The 12,218-nt window shown below is 41.2% G+C and overlaps 1 protein-coding gene across 2 annotated transcripts in view; it reads right to left on the bottom strand.

The window, feature by feature from the left end:
* The window catches only part of Sox5 (SRY-box transcription factor 5), a 998,560-nt gene that overhangs the window by 928,647 nt on the left and 57,695 nt on the right, over window positions 1–12,218 (bottom strand). The window lies entirely within an intron of this gene.

The raw sequence follows: 12,218 nt of genomic DNA, 5'->3' as shown, positions 1-12,218 counted from the left end.
CAGTCTGAGAAAAATCTACCTAAATAAAGTTATCATTTATTCAAAATTTTTCTCATTGATAGAGAAAGGCTGTCAGGTGTTTAGAGACTAGCAAGATAACTAACTCTTGGCTATGTCATGTTATTTCAGTACAACAGGAATTTGCCTCAAGTCTGTTTCAAAGACAAGACGCCATGTAAGCTAAAAATGTAGGTACTCCAGCTGTAACTTCTGAGTATAGACCCAAAGGAATCTGAGTCCCCAAACCACGCTGTATACACCTTCACGTTTACTGCCGTACTGGTCACAGCAGCTAAAAAACTGGGATCAGCCTAAATGTCCATCAACACATAAAGAGATGAAGAAAATGTGGGACATGTATAAAAGGGAATCTGTGCAGCCATAAAGCTTCATATACTATACTAAAAATAGCAATTAGAAAAAAGTGTGATTTGAGTTCAAATCTTACTTCTAGCAATATGACTTATAGGACCTCTAGTCAATCAGTTTCTATTTGGAACCACAGGGGTGTTTTGTCAATTAAGATGTTAGACAGATTACAGGAAATGGTAAATAAATCCATATGCATAAAGTGTTTAGAAGCTTGGACACAAGAATGATTACTTTACTTTTAGATGCTATGATTAAATCTTTATTCTGGCACAAGATTTTGATCATTCCAGCGCATTGGCTGAGGCCGTGAAGAGTGCTGGGTAGGAAGGGACTTGGGAAATCTGCTTTTTAGTCCCAATTTTGCTTCAGTTTCTCTAAACAGACCCTGCAGCCACTTAGAAGAACAGCTTACTGGTATACCTGCAGATCAGAGCCTTCTGGCAAAATGGTGAGAAACACAGAAATATGAGCAGTAAATATGCAAGAGTAAGAGACTGTGAAATGATCGGCTCTAAGCAGGAAATACATGTCACATCCCTCACCAAAAAGCTCAGGAAATTCACGGAAGAAGGGACTGTAAGAGCCAAAGGTAGGGAACCAGTATTTTCTGTACACAGCAGCGCAATTACACACAAAGCAGTTGTGACAGACATGCCTCTCACCTGTGAAGCCCAAACCAGACAAAACTCCAGCAATGGAAGCATTGAGGTGGGTGCACAGTCCCAGCCCTAGGAGGAGACATTGGCATTGGACAGGCACTGGGAAAGAAGAAGGCAGATTTTTTAGGGTTTCCTCTTGTAGGTCTACCATGTTCCAAGGTAGGTCCTACTCCCCAGAGTATTTGAAAAACACAAATTGGGCTCCTTGGGGTTGAAAGACCGAAAGATGGGGAGGGAGAGCATGAAATTCTCAAAGAAAAACACAGTATTTAAGAACCCTAAGAAAAATATATATGGATCCCCTGGGAAGGGGAAAGAGACAAGATCTCCTGACAAAACTGGGAGCATGGGGTTGGGGAAGAAGAGAGGGCATAAGTGGGGAGGATGGGGAGAAGTGGGAAAGAACTTGAGGTAACAGGATAGTCGAGATGGGGCAAGGACAGAGATGGAGAGAAAGGTAAAAGATATTTTAATTGAGGGAGCCATTATGGGGCTAGCAAGAAACCTGGAACTAGAGAAATTCCCAGAAATCCACAAGGATGACCCAAGCTAGGACTCTAAGCAACAGTGGAGAGGGTGCATGAACTGGCCTTGCCCTGTAGCAAGATTGATGACTGTCTTAAATATTATCATAGAGCCTTCATCCAGCAACTGATGGAAACAGAGGCAGAGACTGCAGCAGAGCACTGTGCTGAGCTTCCAAAGTCCAGTTGAAGAGTGGGAGGAGTGAGAATATGAGCAAAGAGGTCAAGACCATGATGAGGACAGCCACTGAAACAGTCTACCTGAGCTAATGGGAGCTCACCAACTCCAGCCGGACAGGGAAGGAACCAGCATAGGACCAAGCTAGACCCTCTGAATGGGGTGACAGTTGTGTGGCTGGGGAAGACTCCAAGGCCACTGGCAGTGGCACCAGGATTTATCCCTGCTGCTTGTATTAAATTTTGGGGAACCCATCCTCTTTGGATGGATACCTTGCTCAGCCTAGATATAGTAGAGAGGGCCTTAGTCCTTCCTCAAAGCAATGTACCTTACCCTCTCTGAGGAACAGTTGGGGAGTGGGAGGGGAAAATGGAGGGGAGGGAGCAGGAACTGGGATTGATTTGTAAAATGAAAAAAAGATAGTTTGTTTTCTTTTTAAAAATAAAAAAGAACTCTAAATGAGGTTATTCTGGTAGACTAGGCTAATCAATCATCAAACGTCAAAAATGGCAAGTAGTTCCTAACAAACTGTAACCAGCTCTTCACTTATAACCACAGGGCATCTACTGCCTGGTTGATCTACAAGCACAAAGTGAAAACCACAGTATTGGTCTACATACATTTTCCTGATTTTTCTCACAGTTCTGAGGAAAACGATGAGCAACTGCCTACTTCTACCCATCTGACTTGTGAGCAAATCCTAGTGAGCTCACACTGACCCGAGGCTGGACGCCTGAGTGTGTTGTGTTGTAAGGCCAGGTCCTAATACCCTTGCTTATCTCGGGTGGGGAGCATGACTCCACTTTCACACACCGAGCCTCCAGGCTCTGGTCTACTCCTCTGTCATTGTCATGAAACACAGACCAAAAGCCATCCGAGGGACAAAATGGTGTGCCCAACTTCTAGGTTACAGCCCATCATTGACAGGAGTCAAGGCAGAAACCTAGAGACAGGACTGAAGTGGAGAATTCCACTACTTACTCTGGAGACAAACATCAAGACTGAGTGGAACTTCAGTAGCCATACCTATTCAGCGTTATGATCCAGGGTTATAACAGAAGATTGTGGGGACCAGGGTGGGGGAGGAGCATCAGTGTTTAAACCTGACCAAATAGGTTAGCTAACAGCAGCCAAACAGGCCTGTCGGAAAATAAGCAATTCTATGTTTTCTCTTATAACTTCTCTAGGTTTAGAAACATGCAATAGGTGGGTGAACTTAGATTTGTGCATGTATATGTGTGTTTAAGTCTTTTCACTGTTTATCTTTCTAGACAAGGTCTTAGGAAGCTCTGGATGGACTAAACTCGTTATATAAGCAAGCGTGTGCCGCTACATCTGGTTTTATGTGGTTCTGGGACTCAAACCTAGGACTTTGGGGCTTTGCAAACGAGGCAAGCATTCTACCAACTGAGCTACACCCTCAGCCCCACCTGCCCTGTACAAACACCCACAGTACAAACAAGAAAACCGGGCAATGGAAGGGTCCCCTCATGAACACTTGAGCTGTAGGCACAGGGACAGGTGACTGTGTTCACTCCTGGCTTCCTTCAGCACGTCCTAACTCTGCCACCCAGGCCTATGTCTTCGGCCCTTGCTCCTTGAGGTGCTGAGCTTCTCAGAGCCCCTAAGGAAATTCGCCTTTTCCTGAGTTCCAGCAGGACGATTCCCAATTATAGAGGCAGAATTACAAGTCCAGAGCAGCTTGTTCCTCACGAGCGGTGTTTCTCCTTTATAATCTTTGTGCATGGAATTATAAATCATGCAGCCTCTGCAATTAATTGGGATTTTCAGTGTAATTTTTGTTGTTTCTCCCTGCATTCTTTATGCTTCAACTTCAAAACATTTAGGCTCCTAATGCCAGGAAAGATAAAAATAATAGTACAGATTCGCTCTTTTGTGTCTTAGAGCTTTCCTGTTTCAGTTCCAAGGCTTTAACTCCTTTAGCCAATCTGGAAAATGATTTAAAATCATAATACTTAATAAACACTAAGCAAGAGAACAAGAAAAGATTCTGAGGAATTAAATACAATACCTGGAACACACATTAGCTTTCATAGAAGGCACCTTACAACTGATCATCCTTAGGTATTTAAGTTGCAATGTCTCGTGTAGCAAAGGCTCTGGCAGCTTCCTCCAGTCGAATGACTGTAGTATTAAGTTGTATGACTTGTTGCCCTTTGACCCAAGAGGAAATGCTGTGAACAGTCAGTTAATAAATCCTAGAAGCATGGAGTCAGATAACTCTCCTTGAACAGCACCAATCCTCCAGGACACACACATGTAGCCCGGCAGGTGGGAGAGCTACAACTAGCTGCGTGCTGTTCTGACAGCCCCGGCAACAGGCACAGAGTCAGGAGTTAGGAGGAGCATGTACAAGAAGCTGGAGATGAGTGGGGTAGGAAGGAAACAGCGTGACAAAAACACGGGCAAAGTCAGCACAATGCCGTGACAGATGACAGGAAGAGGGAGAGCTATCCAGCCTCTTTAATCCTTGAGGACACCAAGGGTTCAGCACTTGGGACAATCAGGTCCTTACTGACTACCCTAGAGATCTAATAGGCACTTAAACCCAAGCAAACATGCCATCTAATGGCAGCTAAAACAGGCCCATCACAAAAAATGTAAACATCATCCTGTGTTGTTACAGCCCTACTCAGTTTCAAAACGTGAAACATGTACGTAAAGTTAGAATCGGGCAGAATTCTCTCAGCGACACTAAGGCTGTTAGGTAAGAAATTCAAATTAAGAGTGGTTGAGGATGCAGCTCTGTTGCTAGAGTTCCTGTCTAGCTTTAGGAAGTTCTGAGTTCAGTCCCCTGCACAGCACAGACTGGGTATCATACAGATGCCTATGGTGCCAGCACGTGAGAGGAAGAGATCAGAAAAGTGCATGGTGATCTCTGGTTACACAGAGAGTTCAAGGCTAGCCTGGGCTGCGTGTGACCCTGTCTCAAATATATATAATTATACACACACATTACTAAGAAAACACTGCAGTAAATGTATATGCAGGAAGCCTTCCTTGTGCTAATTATCACCACGGTCAAAATTGGCCATCTCTCCTTTGCAAGCTGCAAATTGAAAATGGAGTTTGAGGACACAAAGAAAAATTCAATTTGGTGTTCCCGGCCCTCGCGAAGCCAGTTTCTCATAGCCTCCAGTTCTGTCTTAGAAGCCATTTCTTGAACATGTGTTTTCCAAGTCGCAGTTTCAACATATCTGATTTACCGCAGCTCCGAAAAGCTCTGGTTCTGTGAGAGCCCAAACCCTCCCAGAGTTGCATAATCAGGAAACACTGTAAAAAGAAGTGATAAGCAACTTTAAAAAAAAGGTAGTTTTTCTTGCCTCCAGAAAGCACAGAGAATCACTTATATCTCAGCCAAATATATTTAGAATTATTGGCAGCTCAAATTGGCGTGATTGACAGCAGCAGATAACACTTGAAACAGACCCAGGGCGAAAGAAATGGTGATCATAAGCAGCTTTCTCGTCCACTCTCCCCTGTAGAACAGGTAAGGGAATGTGCCCAGATATCACACATCCTCGTTTGCATACAGTATCATTTTATGGAATTTTCCAAGGTGTTAATTAAAAGTTTTAATGAATGTTAATCATCTGTCAATTTCATTGGCAATCTCCATCCAACCATATGCTTTTCTTTTACACCTGGAAGGTTTGTTCCCCCCCAAATCCATTATTTTAAATTGTTTTACTTCCCTAACACTATATTTATTACTATTTAGGAAACACACCTTCTACAGCCTATACCGCGATTTCCTATGGTTCTTTTATGGGTTTTCTAACTGCTTGAGATAAGGGCTGACTGTTGAGTGTGTGTGCTCGAGGAAATGCAGACACAGCGATAGAGGACCCAGATAAGGAGATACCTGTCACTCTCCCCCTTGTTCCCCTGGACAGGGTCTCTCCCTAAACCTGGAGCTCTTTGGTTTTTAGCTAGCGTGCCCAGCTGCAGCGACCCCTGTCTCCACTGCCTGCAGTACTAGTTACAGGAGTACGAGGCCATGCCTGTTACATGATTATTACATAAGGTACATGCTTATTACATGATGAACTCAGGTCTCTCTGCTGGAACATCAAGGGTCCTTACTCACTGAGCCATCCCCCCAAACACTGTTTGCTCTTTTGTTCAGTTTTGCTCTGGTTTTTTTTTTTTGGTGGGGGGGGGTAATTTCTGTTCTGGTTCATATCCAGGAGTCAAAGCTGAGCTGGAAGACGAAGAGTGGTACAGCATCCCGAGATGTTAGACATCGGCTTCAAGCTCATTAAATCACTGCACAGCTTCCTATCTTAATCTCTCATATGTTCGCTAGATGATTACATTTGATCACACATTCCTTCAAAAAAAAGCTACACACCAAGTATCCTTCCAAGTTTGGGACTAAAAAGAGTTAACAACAGAGCCAAATATTTCATTCCTCTATGAGTTAACACTCTATGTGAAGGAGGCAAGAAAAGATTAAAAAGGTATAGTATAGTCAAAATAGTAATGAGAAGAAAATACGGGGAGAGAGAGAGAGAGAGAGACAGAGACAGAGACAGAGACAGAGAGACAGAGAGACAGAGAGAGAAAGAGAGAAAGAGAGTTGGGTTCTTAGGAGGTAGTGAATAGATGGTGTAATGTTAGATAGGGTCAACAGGGAAGACCTCACTTAGAGAGTATATTTGAGGGATGACCTAAAGAAAGGCCTCTAGCAGCCATGACAGGATCTAGCCATGAGATTGGCAAGTCAAGGGACACCAAGATTATCTGAAAGACATCAGCTGCAAATATGGTCAACTCATGGGAGAAGCCAGTATTGAACTATGAGATGAAGCATTGCACCAGCCGAGCACCAGGACTTTGCAGGGCACTACAAAGACAAGGCTGTTGACTCAGGACAGACATGACCACCGGATGCTCTCAACAGAGGAGAAACACACTCTGCCGAGACTGGAAACAGCCTCTCTGAAAATGAACATCTTGATCCACTAAGCTCAGTGTTCACTCAGAAGGATCAACCCCAAGAAGGCTGCTGAGAAACATACATGACCAAAGTGCAAGACAGACAGTTGTGAGAGCGGAGAGCAGTGGCTTGTCACGTGTGTGGGAGCTCCGAGGACACTGTAAGATCTCTCCACAGAACTATCAGCAGCATTCAGGGAGAATGAAATGACGGATGTGACGTGCTGGAAGAAAAACCCTGCCAGCCAAGAATAAGACACCTAGAAAAATTGTGCTTCAAAAGAGAAGAGAAAAAAAATCTTCACAGACACACAAAACTGAGGGTGTTTGTTGATAAATCTGCCTTATAGGATAAATCTAAAGGAATTATTCATACTGAAACTCTCGCACTAAATTCATATTGATGAAAATAAAAATTTAGCAGTAAAGAAAAAACAGATATATATGCATGCTACTCTAATACTGAGGAAGTAGCATTTATAAGACACTGTTTTATTAATTAAATTTATTCATTTATTTTAGTCATAACTACAGTATCTCCCTACTTCTATCCTCCTATCCCTGCCCCATCTCCCCTTATCCTCTCTTCCCCAGCAAATCTACTCCTCCTCAGTTTCTGTTCAGAAAGGGTCAGGTCTCCCATGGGTGTCAACACAGCACGGCATAGCAAGTAGAGGTAGGACTAAGCTCCACCCATGGTATTAAGGCTTGGCAAGGCAACCCAGTATGAGGATTATGTCCCCAGAAGCCTGCCAAGGCATCAGGAACAGGCCCCTGGTCCCACTGCTAGGAGGTCCACAAGTAGAATAAGTTGTACAACCGTCACACATATGTAGAGGGCCTGGGTCAGTCCCAGATAGGCTCCATGTGGGTTGACATAAATCCACACACCTATGAACACCTAATTTTTGACAAAGAAGCCAAAATTATACAATGGAAAAAGGAGAGCATCTTCAACAAATGGTGTTGGCATAACTGTATGTGAGCACACAGAAGAATGAAAATATATCCATATCTATCACCCTGTACAAAACCCAATACCAAGGGGAGCAAAGACACCAACATAAATCCAGTTACATGGAACCTGAAAGAAGATAAGGTGGGAAGTAGCCTCGAAAAGTGGGCACAGAAAACAATCCTGAATATTACATACTTTTAACATTATATTAAAATATTAATACATTAAGAGTCTTGTTAATGAGGAAACAAAAGTATAGTGCCTTTACATGCAAATTTCAACCACTGTGGTCTTTTTTAAGTAGAGTTAATAGCTAAAAGATATTTTACGCAAGCCTTCAACTAACCACAAAGGAAATGCGTATGTTATTTAAAGTAAAGGAGTAATAAACAAGGCAAAGGCCTTCAGAAAACCTTCAAGTAGAAGAACTCAGCAGAGAGTAAAAAACAACTAACAGGATGGCAAAACAAAGTCCATGTTTATCAATATACACTGTAATGTGAACAGATTAAATTCACCAATGAAGAGACATGCAGTAGATGACTGAATTATGAAAACCAAAATTTAATTATTGAAAATTGGCATGTTACAAGCAATTTACAATAGAATTAAATACATACACAGGCTGAAAAAATGGATGGGAAAAAGATATTTCTTGCAAATTGGAACAAACAAGATAGACTTTAATTTAAATTTCTCTATAGACATAAAGAGAGAAATTCCATAAAAATGCAAGGGCCAATTTAAAGGGAGTATGTAACATTTAAAATTATATATACAATCAACATCTGTGAACCTGATACATAAAGCAAATTTTGACAGGGTGAAGGAAAAATGAACAGTAATACAAAAACAACAGGAGACTTGCTACCTCATGTCTCCACTAACTTTATACTATTACAGAATGACACTGGGTCATTGATAAGGAGCAAAGATTTGTTTCCTGTAGTTCTGAATTCTGGGAAGCCCAAGACTGGTGGGTCCACAGCTGCCAAGCTTCACTTCTGATATGGCTCCCTGTTAGAGAGTGGAAGACCATGGATGTGCAACCACAAAAGAAAGGCAGCGGGGGGGGGGGGTGTCATCTCATCCTGTGTTAGAATCCCACTTTCCAAATAACTAACCCAACCCACTTTGATGAAGAGATCCTCACCTCATACCTGAGGATTGAGCCCTTGGGGCCTGTGGTCCTCTCAAAGAATGTATCGCTTCTCAGGGTTCTGCTGGAGGTTTAATTGCAATTATATGAATCTGGAAGAACATTTATACTATGGTAGCCCATATACAGTAACAAACATGATATTCAATCCTAGAATCAGTGAAGAAAACACTGTACTTAAAAGTACTATTAGATTAAATTAGTCAAATAGACACATACAGAACTTGCCATTCATTCAACAGCATAAAAGATTATTTGAAAATCCAAAATAAGAAATTTTTAAGAAAATCAAGTTGATTCCCAGTACTTTTTGGTTCTAATTAAAATAAATTTAGTAAGTGTCAGAAGAATATATGTGAAAAAAATGTATGGAAACTAACAATACACTCTGGAACACTGGGTCAAACAGGGAGCAGGAGATGATTTACAATGTATATTGAGACATATATAAATAGAATTACAAACATTCCAAGTTTTGCAAGAGGGATCAGAAAGATTAACAGGGGTGTTTAAAGTGAAAAACATAAGAAAGAAAGAGACATAATCCCAAATAACATCATCTATAATCTGTGATCTACAAAAGTATGCTAGAGATTAGAAGATGAAGCAAACAATAAAAACGAGAGCATAAATAAAACAAGGAGTGAATACAAAATAGAAAAATATAAATAAAACCTAGCATTTAGTTGATTTCAAAAGACAAAATCAACAAATCCCTAGCTAGATGAAAAAGACAGAGAAAAGTGGAGTGAATAAAATCAATAATTAAAAAAAAACAGACAGATGCTGTGGGACAATGGTCTTCCTGGGTAAAGATTTTTCTCTTGTACTTGTTTAATAAAATGCTGATTGGCCAGTAACAGGCAGGGAGTATAGGTGGGACGACCAGGCAGGAAGTATAGGTGGGGGGACAAGAACAGGAGAATTCTGGGAAGAGCAAAGGCTGAGTCTGCAGTTGTCATCCAGACACAAAGGAAGCAAAATGAGAATATCTCACTGATAAAAGGTACTGAGCCACATGGCTAACAGAGGCAAGAATTACTGGCTAATTTGAGAAGTAAGAAAGAGTTAATAAGAAGCCTTAGCTTATAGGCCAACCAGTTTAAAATTAATGTAGGCTTTTGTGTGTTTCTTTGGGACTGAACAGCTGTGGAACCAGGCAGGACAGAAATCTCAGGCAACAGACAGACACCTCCAAGATGAAAAGAATCTCAAAATCATTGTGGACAGGCAAATGCCAACAAACTGGGCAACAGAGCAATGATGCCTAAACTCCCACAGGTAAAAAATAATAATAATAATAAAGAAATAAAGTTTGGACAGAGCTATACAAGTATGCAGTTGAATCAATACAAAAAAATTGCTAAAGATAACCCCTGAGTCTGATGGCTTCCCTTGTGAAATCTACCAAATATCCAAGAGATTCCACCAATTACTCTCATAGTCTTGAGAAACATGGAGGTGGAGAGCACATTTCCTAATTCATTTCATAAAATAAGCATCACCAAATGCCAAAGCCAGGCAAAGACACCACAGAAAAGAATATTACAGACCAACACTTTTGACAAGCATGGATTTAGAATTCTCAGTGTGACAATTTCAAGTCAAATTTAGTATTACATTGAGAAGATCACACTCCATGACCCACTGAGTTTACAACTGAAACACTTCATCACCGTATGCAACAAGTTCATAGGATCACATGCTAATAGAATAAAGGATTGAGATGACAGGAACATCTCACAGACAGAGAAAACAGATTTGAAAAAAAACAGAAAGTCCTTTCACAATAAAAGCTCACAACAAGCTAGGAACCACCTAAAACTGCTCATATTCAACCTTGGAAAACTGGTTTTCCTCTTAGAACTGAACTAAGACAAGGGTAAGGGTACCAACCCTGGTTGCCTCTATTCCATATAACTAGAAATTCAAGCCATAGCAATTAGGCAAGATAAGAAATAAACAGCACTAAAATGAGAAAAGAAGAAGTTGTATTATCTATGTTTATGGATATCAAGATATTACATATACAGTATCTTGAACATCCTTAAAAAATTGTATCTGGTTAATAAGAATGAAAATTGGTTATATTTTGTATTAACATCAGCTAACAATAAGCGGCAGGAGAAAAAAACGAAAAAACAAAATAAACAACATTAAAAACTAAAGCGTAGAAGGACTTGAATACTGAAAACTAAAATCATTCAGAATACTTTGTTCATTGTGAAAAGTTTATGTTGAGGTTGCCAGAGTTGCCACCACAGCTGGCTTTCCCTCCCTCTCCCAGACCCTCCCTGCAAGTCTGGGATTTTCCTATTACAGTCTCTCTACACAGCCTCCAGCTGCTACCCTCCTGGCCTCAAACACTACAGGAAGCTAAGCCCCAAAGGTTGCCACGGTTTAGCTGCCCACCACCAGCTGACTTTCAGGCAGCCCTATGCTTTCACCTCCCACCACGTGGGTCTCTTCCACATGTCCCTCTGTATCTGCTTTTCAGGAGGCTTGACCCCTTGCCCCATGGGTTTCAGGCTTCCCCTGGGACCCCTGTGCAGGTGGCTGACTTCAACAGCCTTGATGTCCCCTCCGGTTTTTACTGGTGGTGCCACCACCACACAATCTCAGCCCTGAGTTGTAGGCAAACAGCCTCAGATTCCCTGGGCCAGGCTGTGCACTGCTCATATCCTCTGCCCAGCTGTGTGGCAAAACCTCAACCATCCTCACACTTTGCTGTTGTCAGCAGCAGAACTGGTGAGACACCTGGGAATTGTTAAAGGGGACTGAGTTAAAAGAAAAGTTTTTACCCACATTAAGAATGAGGAACAATATTACAATTCAGGAAGTTAGGTCTCTGATTCCACCATGGGTGGTTTGACACTGGGAAAAAAATAAAAGAAGGATTATCAACGTAGCTGGGGTTGACATAATGTCGATTATAATTACTATCAGTCTGGTAATTTATGTTTTATATTTTAAAAAGTGGCTTGATATTGGTACCAAATAAAAATTGACTGATAAGATTCAATCCTTAGAAAGACCTACTAATAAACAAAGGAAAATATTCACAAGGAGCAGAGTAGTTTAGCACAGAACTTACGTCACCATTGAATTATGAAACTGAAGAGGAGCAGGCCAAGGTTGTTAGAAAACCAACCTTAATTTATCCAGTTACCAATCAAGAATGAAACAAGATGATAGACACCACAAGTCTATACAGAAGTTAACTGGGATCCTGTAAAAATATTAAATTTGAGGAAATTTAAGGAAGCAGTAGTTTCATGTGGTATGAATTTACCTTTTTAAAGTCAATGTTAAACTCATGAGCAACTAGGAACAGAATTATTCCAAAAGATTGGAAAGATTTGGCTACAGCAGTATTGGAAGCTGGTCCTCAGTTACAACGAAAAAC

Source organism: Microtus pennsylvanicus, chromosome 8, assembly GCF_037038515.1.
Source record: "Microtus pennsylvanicus isolate mMicPen1 chromosome 8, mMicPen1.hap1, whole genome shotgun sequence".
In the NCBI taxonomy this organism is placed as follows: domain Eukaryota; kingdom Metazoa; phylum Chordata; class Mammalia; order Rodentia; family Cricetidae; genus Microtus; species Microtus pennsylvanicus.
This window is presented reverse-complemented; position numbering and strand designations above follow the sequence as displayed.